Below are 13,013 nucleotides of genomic sequence, written 5' to 3'. Positions count from 1 at the left end.
AGCCGCAGGGTTTTGATGTGTAATTACCGTAGTATATAGGGGTTCCTGCTACCACGGAGGGGATTGTCGGGACAGAGATGACTGTGTGGGAACGCAAAGCGTCCCATTTATTAACTATAAATCTTTCAATCATTCAATCAAACTTTCACATCTTAGACATGGCGAACAGCATTTGTGCAGAGTACAAATAGTACAACGGTGCAAAGTAATACAAAGTTCTCGCATGTACGTTATCAAAATAACCAGCCTACCGGTATATGAAAAGTCAGTCTTTAATCATTGTGTCATCGTCTTCCTCCTGCGTACTAAAACCACTGAAATCCTCTTCGTCGGTGTCGGGGAAGAACAGGCCGTATATAAGCCGCACCCTTGTATAAGCCGCAGGGACCAGAACGAGGGGAAAAAGTAGCGGCTTATAGTCCGGAAATTACGGTAGTATCCGAGGTGGTTTAAAATACAAATCCGTGATCCACAATAGAAAAAGGAGAACGTGTGGAATCCAATGAACCCTTGTACCTAAGTTACGGTCAGAGCGAAAAAAGATACGTCCTGCACTGCACTCTAGTCCTTCACTCTCACGTTCCTCATCCACGAATCTTTCATCCTGGCTCAAATTAATGGGGTAATCGTCGCTTTCTCGGTCCGAATCGCTCTCGCTGCTGGTGTAAACAATGGGGAAATGTGAGGCGCTCTTCAACCTGTGACGTCACGCTACTTCCGGTACAGGCAAGGCTTTTTTTTATCAGCGACCAAAAGTTGCGAACTTTATCGTCAATGTTCTCTACTAAATCCTTTCAGCAAAAATATGGCAATATCGCGAAATGATCAAGTATGACACATAGAATGGATCTGCTATCCCCGTTTAAATAAAAAAAATTCATTTCAGTAGGCCTTTAACTAACAAATATTCTGGGGGAAACACTGGCTACCGTAGTCATTCTGGTGGCACTTGGAGAGCCAGGTGTTTTTTGGAGTGACAAAAAGTTTGAGGTAGAATATTCCGCACTCAAACTTGACATCCTTTATTTCCTAACCCTCTAAAAGAACTCCCGGAGGATGCAAGTTTAAATATGCTTATGTGGAGACTCGACGCCACCATAAATAAATGTCCTCATTTTTTTGTAATAATTTGCCTGAATTTCCCGAACCTTTGGTGTACTTTTTATCGCAAGTAAGTGGAACCTACTTACCGCCAGACCTATTTTAGTCATTCCGTACTTTTTTTGAGCAAAACAAATAATACATAGTGAATAAAACATACTCTCAACGTGCCTCCTTTAATTGGCAGCATAAAACAATTTCCACGCTCTGGTAGGCGGAGGAGGAGGGCGCTCAGTCATTCTCTCAGATGAGGACTTCCGCTAATGTAAACGCAGAATGGAAAGAAACGGCGGATGAGATGAGCAATAGGCAGGAAGAAAGCGAAGTGTGCTTAAAAACCTGCCGTGCTGCCTCCCACGGGAGCGGCCTGTAATGAGATTCAGCAGTAATGAGGGACAGAACTCGGTGCCAGATGTGATTCTAATTCTAATCAAGGAGGGGAGGGGGAGCATATTGTTAACCGCAACTTAGGCTTTCTTCGTATTTGGAAGGGAACAAGGATGGCGTGTTCTCCCTCCCTCCAACCTTGTTTCCTTACGGACCTGAAGAGCTCGGTGGCGTTTCATCAAAGAGGAGGGCGGGTCGCCAGCGCCGCCTCTCCTTTATTTCAGAAATGGGTTAGGGTCCACCCTGCAGAGAGAAAAGCTCAGTGCCATTAAGGCGATTTATTTGCTCTGAGCTCACTGGTGGCGGTTACAGGAGCAGGACGTAGATACTTTATTTGCATGACTATTTACATTGTAGATCAGACCTGGGCAAATTAAGGTCCGGGGGCCACGTGCGGCCCGTTAAGCTTTTCAATCTGGCCCGCCGGACATTCCCAAATATTTCTTTTAGATCTTTAAGATGGAAAGTGTATCTGCCATTATGATGTGCAGTGATGTTTTCTAATGACCGTAAGTCTTGAACTACACAAAGTATTTCAATGGTTGGAATCTGCGCTTTTGCATGATATTTTAGTGACTAGTGTTGTCCTGATACCAATATTATTTTGATACTTTTCGGTACTTTTCGATACTTTTCGGTACTTTTCAATACTTTTCGATACTTTTCTAAATAAAGGGGAACAGAAAAAATTGCATTATTGGCTTTATTTTAACAAAAAAATCTTAGGGTGTGGCCATACTTGCCAACCTTGAGACCTCCGATACCGGGAGGTGGGGGGTGGGGTGGGGGCGTGGTCGGGGGGTGCGTGGTTAAGAGGGGAATATAATTAAGCTAGAATTCACCAACTCAAGTATTTAATATATATATATATATATACACTACCGTTCAAAAGTTTGGGGTCAACCAATTTTGTGGAATAGCCTTCATTTCTAAGAACAAGAATAGACTGTCGAGTTTCAGATGAAAGTTCTCTTTTTCTGGCCATTTTGAGTGTTTAATTGACCCCACAAATGTGATGCTCCAGAAACTCAATCTGCTCAAAGGGAGGTCAGTTTTGTAGCTTCTGTAACGAGCTAAACTGTTTTCAGATGTGTGAACATGATTGCACAAGGGTTTTCTTATCATCAATTAGCCTTCTGAACCAATGAGCAAACACATTGTACCATTAGAACACTGGAGTGATAGTTGCTGGAAATGGGCCTCTATACACCTATGTAGATATTGCACCAAAAACCAGACATTTGCAGCTAGAATAGTCATTTACCACATTAGCAACGTATAGAGTGTATTTCTTTCAAGTTAAGACTAGTTTAAAGTTATCTTCATTGAAAAGTACAGTGCTTTTCCTTCAAAAATAAGGACATTTCAATGTGACCCCAAACTTTTGAACGGTAGTGTATATATGTATGTATATATATATATATATATATATATATATATATATATATATATATGTATATGTATGAAATACTTGACTTTCAATGAATTCTAGCTATATATATATATTTATTTTATCATACATATAAATAAAAGAAATACTTGAATTTCAGTGTTCTGGAGGTTATCCAGTAGATGGCAGTATTGTCCTGTTTAAGAGTGTCACAACATTGCTGTTTACGGCAGAAGAACTGCTTTACGGTAGACTAAACGTGACGTGTGTTGTTGTGTGTTGTTACCGCGCTGGGAGGACGTTAATGAAACTGCCTAACAATAAACCCACATAAGAAACCCAGAACTCGCCCTCGATCATTCTACAGTTATGACGTCATTGGGCAGGCAAGCTGTTTATATTGTGGGAAAGCGGACGTGAGAACAGGCTGTCCCCACTCAGGTCCGCATTGAGCTGGAGGGGGCGTGGCCTCCAGCTCCGGCTGAATACCGGGAGTTTGTCGGGAGAAAATTTCTGCCGGGAGGTTATCGGGAGAGGCGCTGAATACCGGGAGTCTCCCGCTAAAAACGGGAGGGTTGGCAAGTACGGGTGTGGCGGACCGGTACTTTTCAGCGGCGGTATGGTACCGAATATGATTCATTAGTATCGCGGTACTACCCTAATACCCGTATACCGTACAACCCTACTAGTTACTATGGTAATCTACGTCACAGCAGTTCAGACGAGGCACCAAGCAGTGTGGGTGGGGAGTGTTTCCACAGAGTGTTTCCAGAGCCTGAAATGCGGGTGTCAGCGACAGACGCGGAAGGAGATTTTTACAAGAAAGTTCTAAAGCTTAGTGATATATCACATATATCAGATTGTAGATGTTTTTTGGTTTTTTTACGTTGATATTTAGCTGTGTTTGTTGCATTTTTGTTGCATTTGGCTTGATTGTAAAATATGTGGATGAAGAGGGGGTGTGACGTACATATGTTGTCAATATTCAGGGTTTTATCGTTCATAGAAAAAAATAAAATTCCATTCCGTTTTTAAGGCGGTCTGTCATAACATTTTCAGCATTCAATCAGACTTTATTGTGAGGTTTTGTATTAGTTTTCCTAAAAATAGATATACCGGCGCCCAGACACATTTTTTTCCTCTAACTTTGGCCCCCGAGTCAAAATAATTGTTGATGTTTTGTTGTAGATTGTCACTGAAGGCATCAATACTGTGAATGAACACATGTGGAGTTATGTAAATAACTGAAAATATGTTTTATATTCTAGTTTCTTCAAAATATCCACCCTTTGCTCTGATTACTGCTTTGCACACTCTGGGCATTCTCTGGATGAGCTTTAAGAGGTAGCCGTCTGAAATGGTTGTCACTTCACAGGTGTGCTTGAAGCTCATGGAGAGAATATTATATTTATTTTATGGGTAGCTAGCTAGCGGCTAACCTCCATCCGCATTTGGCAGTGTTTTAACTTCTTCTAAATCACTAATCCTCGCCTCCATGGCGGCAAATAAAGGACGAGGAATAGCTAAACATGCTTCACTACACACCGTAGGAGGACACAATAGCTCACCGGCGTCACAATGTAAACAAATGCCATGGGTGGATCTACACCTGACATCCACTGTAATGATACCAAGTACAAGAGCGTATCTAGTCAATACTACTATGATTTCATCAACATTTTTTATCGTCACAAAATCTTTTTTCCTTTTTAAAATTCATATTCACATACCAAAAATGTACAGTAGGTATCATCCAAAACTAATGTAAAGTATCAAAGAAGAGAAGAATAAGTGATTATTACATTTTAACAGAAGTGTAGATAGAACATGTTGAAACAGAAAATAAGCAGATATTAACAGTAAATGATCAAGTGGATTAATAATCCCATTTTTACAGCTTGGCCTTCATAATGTGTACAAAATAATAGGTGTATATATGACACAATATGTTACTGCATACGTCAGCAGACTAATTAGGAGCCTTTGTTTGTTTACTTACTACTAAAAGACAAGTTGTCTAGTATGTTCACTATTTTATTTAAGGACTAAATTACAATAATAAACATATGTTTCATGTACTTTAAGATTTTTTGTTAAAATAAAGCCAATAATGCCATTTTTTTGTGGTCCCCTTTATTTAGAAAAGTATCGAAATACAATTTGGTATCGGGACAACCCCATAGTGGACATAAGATTCCTGTCAGTGCTTGTTCTACGTCCTTACAACAAACTACCAATCATTACCTGCTTCTCTTACCCCCCACTGTGTCTCCTCTAAAGGCTTCAAACAGGGTTTTTGTTCTCTTTGCATACAATATTTATTATATCCTTTATGTCAGGGTGGCTGAGATCACTGCAGGCACCTTTTCCCCCCCACCTTAATTCCATGTGATATTCCTTTTGTTTAGACTTGATTTAGAACACGATCTGCCACACAAGTTTGTCTCACGAGTATCAATCTGTTCCGTCGCGTTCAGTTTACGCCGTGAAAACACGGCTGCTTGATGCACTCTGTTCACTGTGGACCGCTTAGGAAACATTGAAGTGCGTATGCGACGTGTGCTGATGAATTAGTCTTTGCTTCCGATTTCAGACAGTTTTGCATCACTGTCAATTAGGGTTGTCCCCATACCAATATTTTGGTACCGGTACCAAAATGTATTTCGATCCTTTTCTGAATAAAGGGGACCACAAAAAAATGGAATTATTGTCTTTATTCTAACAAAAAAATCTTAGGGTACATGAAACATATGTTTATTATTGTAATTTTGTCCTTAAATAAAATAGCGAAATAATTGTCTTTTAGTTAGAGATGTCCGATATTATCGGCCTGCCGATATTATCGGCCAATATATGCGTTAAAATGTAATATCGGAAATTATCGGTATTGGTTTTTTTATTATCGGTATCGTTTTTTTTTTGTGTTTTTTTTATTAAATCCACATAAAAAACACAAGATACACTTACAATTAGTGCACCAACCCAAAAAACCTCCCTCCCCCATTTACACTCATTCACACAAAAGGGTTGTTTCTTTCTGTTATTAATATTCTGCTTCCTACATTATATATCAATATATATCAATACAATCTGCAAGGGATACAGTCCGTAAGCACACATGATTGTGCGTGCTGCTGGTCCACTAATAGTACTAACCTTTAACAGTTAATTTTACAAATTTTCATTCATTACTAGTTTCTATGTAACTGTTTTTATATTGTTGTACTTTCTTTTTTATTCAAGAAAATGTTTTTAATTTATTTATCTTATTTTACTAATTTTTTTTAAAAAGTATCTTATCTTCACCATACCTGGTTGTCCAAATTAGGCATAATAATGTGTTAATTCCACGACTGCATATATCGGTTGATATCGGTATCGGTTGATATCGGTATCGGTATTTAAAGAGTTGGACAATATCGGATATCGGCAAAAAGCCATTATCGGACATCCCTACTTTTAGTAGTAAGTAAACAAACAAAGGCTCCTAATTAGTCTGCTGACGTATGCAGTAACATATTGTGTCATTTATACACCTATTATTTTGTCAACATTATAAAGGACAAGCTGTAAAAAAATATTTTTAATCTACTTGTTCATTTACTGTTAATATCTGGTTATTTTCTCTTTTAACATGTTCTATCTACACTTCTGCTATAATGTAATAATCATTTATTCTTCTGTTGTTTGATACTTTAAATTAGTTTTGGATGATACCACCAATGTAGGTATCGATCCGATACCAACCTCCGAGGACAACGCTACGAACAATGGGAGACCGGGCTTTCTGCTCCGCCGCTCCCAGTCTGTGGAACGCTCTCCCTGACCACCTGAGGGCACCACAGACTGTGGATGCTTTTAAAAAAGACTTAAAAACCTTTTTTTAGATATATGCATACTAGTTTTAGCTATTTGGCTGTTCTAGTTTTTTTTATTTTTTTTTATTATCTTTTTATTTTTATTTATTTATTTATTTTATTTATTTATTTATTTTTTAATACACTGTAGCACTTTGAGGTTGTTTACTCAATGTAAAGTGCTTTTTACAAATAAAATCTATTATTATTATTGTTATTATTATTAGTTACAGGATCATACATTGGTCATAATTTAAGTTGTCATGTGTCCAGGGACGTATTTAGTGAGTTTATAAAAATAATATGAATTTAAAAAGAAAAAAGATTTTGTGAGGCTCAAAAATATCGATGTAATCTTAGTAGTATCGACTAGATACGCTCTTGTACTTGGTATCATTACAGTGGATGTCAGGTGTAGATCCACTCATGGCGTTTGTTTACATTGTGACGCCGTTGAGCTATTGTATCCTCCTACGGTGTGTAGTGAAGCATGTTTAGCTATTCCTCGTCCTGCAGTGATAATGATACTTGTAAGAAATTCACTTTATTTATCGCCATTGAGGCGAGGATTAGTGATTTAGAAGTAGCTAAAACATTAGCCGCTAACTACCTAGCCGTGTCTTAAAGCACCTCTTCCTGAGGGCGTTTCAGTGTTATAACTTCACCTTTATCGTCAGTTTTTAAGCCAAAATGCGTCCATTCTCCCTTTTCTGTCTACACACTGTGTCTGCTTGTAAGTACTCTGTGATTGTGCACTGCCGAACATGCTCCTCTGCTCGTAAAACCAGCAATGTCACGACGCACCGGTACTTTTCGAACAGAGTATAGTAAATGATAAATAATAAATGATAAATGGGTTATACTTGTATAGCGCTTTTCTACCTTCAAGGTACTCAAAGCGCTTTGACACTATTTCCACATTCACCCATTCACACACACATTCACACACTGATGGCGGGAGCTGCCATGCAAGGCGCTAACCAGCAGCCATCAGGAGCAAGGGTGAAGTGTCTTGCCCAAGGACACAACGGACGTGACTAGGATGGTAGAAGCTGGGGATTGAACCCCAGTAACCAGCAACCCTCCGATTGCTGGCATGGCCACTCTACCAACTTCGCCACGCGTTATAATGTAATAATAATTTATTCTTCTGTTGTTTGATACTTTACATTAGTTTTGGATGATACCACAAATGTAGGTATCGATCCGATACCAACCTCCGAGGACAACGCTACGAACAATGGGAGACCGGGCTTTCTGCTCCGCCGCTCCCAGTCTGTGGAACGCTCTCCCTGACCACCTGAGGGCACCACAGACTGTGGATGCTTTTAAAAAAGACTTAAAAACCTTTTTTTTAGATATATGCATACTAGTTTTAGCTATTTGGCTGTTCTAGTTTTTATTTTTTATTTTTTATTATCTTTTTATTTTTATTTATTTATTTATTTTATTTATTTATTTTTTTTTTTATACACTGTAGCACTTTGAGGTTGTTTACTCAATGTAAAGTGCTTTTTACAAATAAAATCTATTATTATTATTATTAGTTACAGGATCATACATTGGTCATAATTTAAGTTGTCATGTGTCCCGGGACGTATTTAGTGAGTTTATAAAAATAATATGAATTTAAAAAGAAAAAAGATTTTGTGAGGCTCAAAAATATCGATGTAATCTTAGTAGTATCGACTAGATACGCTCTTGTACTTGGTATCATTACAGTGGATGTCAGGTGTAGATCCACCCATGGCGTTTGTTTACATTGTGACGCCGGTGAGCTATTGTATCCTCCTACGGTGTGTAGTGAAGCATGTTTAGCTATTCCTCGTCCTGCAGTGATAAAGATACTTGTAAGAAATGCACTTTATTTATTGCCATTGAGGCGAGGATTAGTGATTTAGAAGTAGCTAAAACATTAGCCGCTAACTACCTAGCCGTGTCTTAAAGCACCTCTTCCTGAGGGTGTTTCAGTGTTATAACTTCACCTTTATCGTCAGTTTTTAAGCCAAAATGCGTCCGTTCTCCCTTTTCTGTCTACACACTTTGTCTGCTTGTAAGTACTCTGTGATTGTGCACTGCCGAACATGCTCCTCTGCTCGTAAAACCAGCAATGTCACGATGCACCGGTACTTTTCGAACAGAGTATAGTACCGTTTTTTGATTCATTAGTACCGTGATACTATACTAGTAAACCGTACAACCCTACGGGGAACACAGTATCAATGAAATGGGAGGGCATCGAGAAGGACTTGGAGGAGGTTGATGTCATTGATTAGTGTGATTGTGAAGACGATGAGATCCAAGGTGAAATTGAGGAGAAGAGAGAGGTGCTCAACTCAACACATGAGCTGAGGGAGATCACCAGCAGACAAGTTCTTAGCGTCACAATCAGATACACAATGCTGACACTTATGATGAAGGCGCTGATACAGTATGACATGTTACACCTACAACACACGCTTTGAATGCTCTTATTGTGACAACACATCTAAAAACACATGACAATACACACCGGAGAAACAACATTCGTGTGCTTAGTTTGTCGTAAAACATTCTCTCGGAAGGGAACTTTGATAAGACGCACAAGAATACACACTGGTGCAAAACCTTTCATCTGTTCAGTCTGCCGTACAAGTTTTATAGAAGGGCAACACATGAGAAGACACACTGGGGGGGAAACCATATTCCTGTTCAAGCTGACCAATGCACACTTGTAAGACACATGAGTTGCAGTGTATGAGAGGAAAGATTCTCTTATGAATACAGAGTGGCTGTGCCAGCAACTTGAGGGTTCCAGGTAGGGAGGATGTTCGAAACCCCTTCTCCCGGTTGTTCGATAAGAAAAGAACCGATTCCATAGACTCGAATCCCTTTTTGAGAACCGGCTCCCGTTATCGAGGCCACTATAGTAAAGAAAAAGAGTTGGTTCTTTATTCGAATCCCTGGGAACGAATCCTGTCCCACAGGAAACGCCCTGTGGGACATCACAGGAAATGGCGTAGCTCAGTCATTAGGCGGCAGATACAGAAAGCAGGAAAAATAATAGACCGGAAAAAACGCCTCAAGGCATGGCTTCATTTTACAAAAAAATACAACTCATGTAAATTGAGCAGTACAACAAACATGTTGAAACAATGTTCGGGCCGCCCATAACCTGAACGTTCGAGAACCGTGTCGTGTTTTCGACGCGTGGAGAAGCAGCGACAGAGATGACAAAGCACGCCCCTCTTCCTCTGCTTCAACCTGCAGTCCCAGTGATAGTGCCGGTGAGTAACTAACGTTAACTGTGTCCGGTTAATTTCCATATCTGCTCACTTGTAGCCTTCAGGCTAAAATAAGGTTACCTCTTATGTCAACCAGGACTGCAGAATTGTTGATTGATGACTGTGGCGTTCTTAGTGTCATAGTGTGTGTAGTTAGTATGTTCCAATAGCAGCAGAAGTGCACTTTTTGGAGAGCTGTATTATTTTCAGTTTTTTTACCCAAGGGACTGATTTTATTTAACACTATATTAATATTTATACACCTATAGTGATCACAGAGACAGGTTGTTTTTGTGTTACTGTATATATTTGTTTTTCTGAACAATCCCACTTAATATACTTTGGGTAACAACAGTCAATATTTATTTATTTTATTTTATTTTATTTTTCTTATAAAATAAAAGTGAGCTTTTGTTAAACCAAATATTGTGTGTTTTTTTCCATATACAACCTATCTGGATTCGATAAGAGAATCGATAAGGAATCAGTTCGATAAGAGGATTCGATAATGGGCTCGAACTCGATAATTTCTTATCAAACATCATCCCTAGTTCCAGGTTCGATCCCCGCCTGCGCCATTCTAGTCACTGCCGTTGTGTCCTTTAGCAAACTACTTGGACCCCTTATGGTTGTGGAATTCACATTAGTGGCATAATTTTGGTCTTGACCTCTGTATATATGATGATGTTATCGCAGATCTTCAAGATGCAACCTTTTAATCAAATTTGAGGTTAGTACTAACCTTTAAAGGCCTACTGAAATGATTTTTTTTAATTTAAACGGGGATAGCAGATCCATTCTGTGTCATACTTGATCATTTTGCGATATTGCCATATTTTTGCTGAAAGGATTTAGTATAGAACAACGACGATAAAGTTCGCAACTTTTGGTCTCTGATAAAAAAAAAGCCTTGCCCCTACCGGAAGTAGCGTGACGTAGTCAGTTGATCGCCTCCTCATATTTTCCTATTGTTTTCAACGCAGCTAGAGCGATTCGGACCGAGAAAGCCACGATTACCCCATTAATTTGAGCGAGGATGAAAGATTCGTGGATGAGGAACGTTAGAGTGACGGACTAGAATGCAGTGAAAGACCTATCTTTTTTCGCTCTGACCATAACTTAGGTACAAGCTGGCTCATTGGATTCCACACTCTCTCCTTTTTCTATTGTGGATCACGGATTTGTATTTTAAACCACCTCGGATACTATATCCTCTTGAAAATGAGAGTCGAGAACGCGAAATGTACATTCACAGTGACTTTTATCTCCACGACAATACATCGGCGAAGCTCTTTAGCTACTGAGCTAACGTGATAGCATCTGGCTCAAATGCAGATAGAAACAAAATAAATAAATCCCTGACTGGAAGGATAGACAGAAGATCAACAATACTATTAAACCATGGACCTGTAACTACACGGTTAATAATTCTCAGCCTGGCAAAGCTTAACAATGCTGTTGCTAACGACGCTGAAGCTAACTTAGCAACCGGACCTCACAGAGCTATGCTAAAAACATTAGTTTTAGCTTCATTGTTCATTAAACAAATTGCAAAAGATTCACCAACACAGATGTCCAGAATACTGTGGAATTATAAAATGAAAACAGAGCTATTTTGTATTGGCTTCAATGGGGTGCCGATACTCCTGTTTCACTGGTTACGTCACGCGCATACGTCATCATCCAAAGGCTTTTTCAACCGGAAGTTTAGCGGAAAATTTAAAATTGCACTTTACACGTTAACCCGGCCGTATTGGCATGTGTTGCAATGTTAAGATTTCATCATTGATATATAAACTATCAGACTGCGTGGTCGCTAGTAGTGGCTTTCAGTAGGCCTTTAACAGTTAATTTTACTCATTTTCATTAATTACTAGTTTCTATGTAGCTGTTTTTATATTGTTTTCCTTTCTTTTTTATTCAAGAAAATGTTTTTAATTGATTTATCTTATTTTATTGTATACATTTTTTTAAAAAGGACCTTATCTTCACCATACCTGGTTGTCCAAATCAGGCATAATAATGTGTTAATTCCACGACTGTATATATCGGTATCGGTAATTAAGAGTTGGACAATATCGGAATATCGGCAAAAAAGCCATTATCGGACATCCCCTACTTTCGCCCTATAATCCGGTGCGCCCTATGGTCCAGAAAATACGGCACATACAGTGTTTCCCATAAACTGCCAAGATACCTGTGGTGGTGGGGGCGTGGTTATGGGCGTGGCTATGGGCGTGGTCACTATGACATCGAGTAATTTGCATAATGTACTACAATGATTTGATTTTCTCTAAAAAGGCTAAAAAAATGTATACTTACTAATTAACAATAACAGTTTTGTTTTAAACATCCATCCATCCATCCATTTTACAATATAATTACAACACTTTATGTACATATTTATATACAGATTTGAACAATAAGTTATTCACTGAAATATATTTATTAATGGTGGTTCTTACAAAAAATATATTTTATAAAATATAAAAGCTAAAATGTCTCAAAGCTCTGCCCCTTTAATTAGTGCATACTAAATAATTTAACTTTAGCCTACTACTACAACCATATTATTTACCAGCAACATAAAGTGAAACAGAGGCAGAGGTGTCCTGCCACAGTCAGTAACAAATAAACAGAAAACAGTAGTGGTGGTAGATAGACACAGAGCTTCATCAAACATCTGATCCACTGAACAAAGAGCTCCAAAAATCTTGAACTTTAGACTGCCATCAGTTTTACTCCCTACACTTAACCATGTGTTTCCTAATGCCTGCAGACTTTGCACCCTTTGTTATATACACATGTTGTGTTTCTAATATAAATACATTTAATAAAGTCAAATACAAATAAGGCAACAAGAGAAGTCTCCTACACTTCTCTTTTGTAGAGTAAATTTGAACAGCCGATATGGGCATCTACATCAACTATATGATTTGCCTAAAAGATGGAGAGGACAAAAAAAAAAATGTTTTTTTTTTTTAAATTTTTAAAAAATTTTTTTTTTTAATTTGT

Source organism: Entelurus aequoreus, linkage group LG21 (genome assembly GCF_033978785.1).
Source record: "Entelurus aequoreus isolate RoL-2023_Sb linkage group LG21, RoL_Eaeq_v1.1, whole genome shotgun sequence".
NCBI lineage: Eukaryota > Metazoa > Chordata > Actinopteri > Syngnathiformes > Syngnathidae > Entelurus > Entelurus aequoreus.
This window is presented reverse-complemented; position numbering follows the sequence as displayed.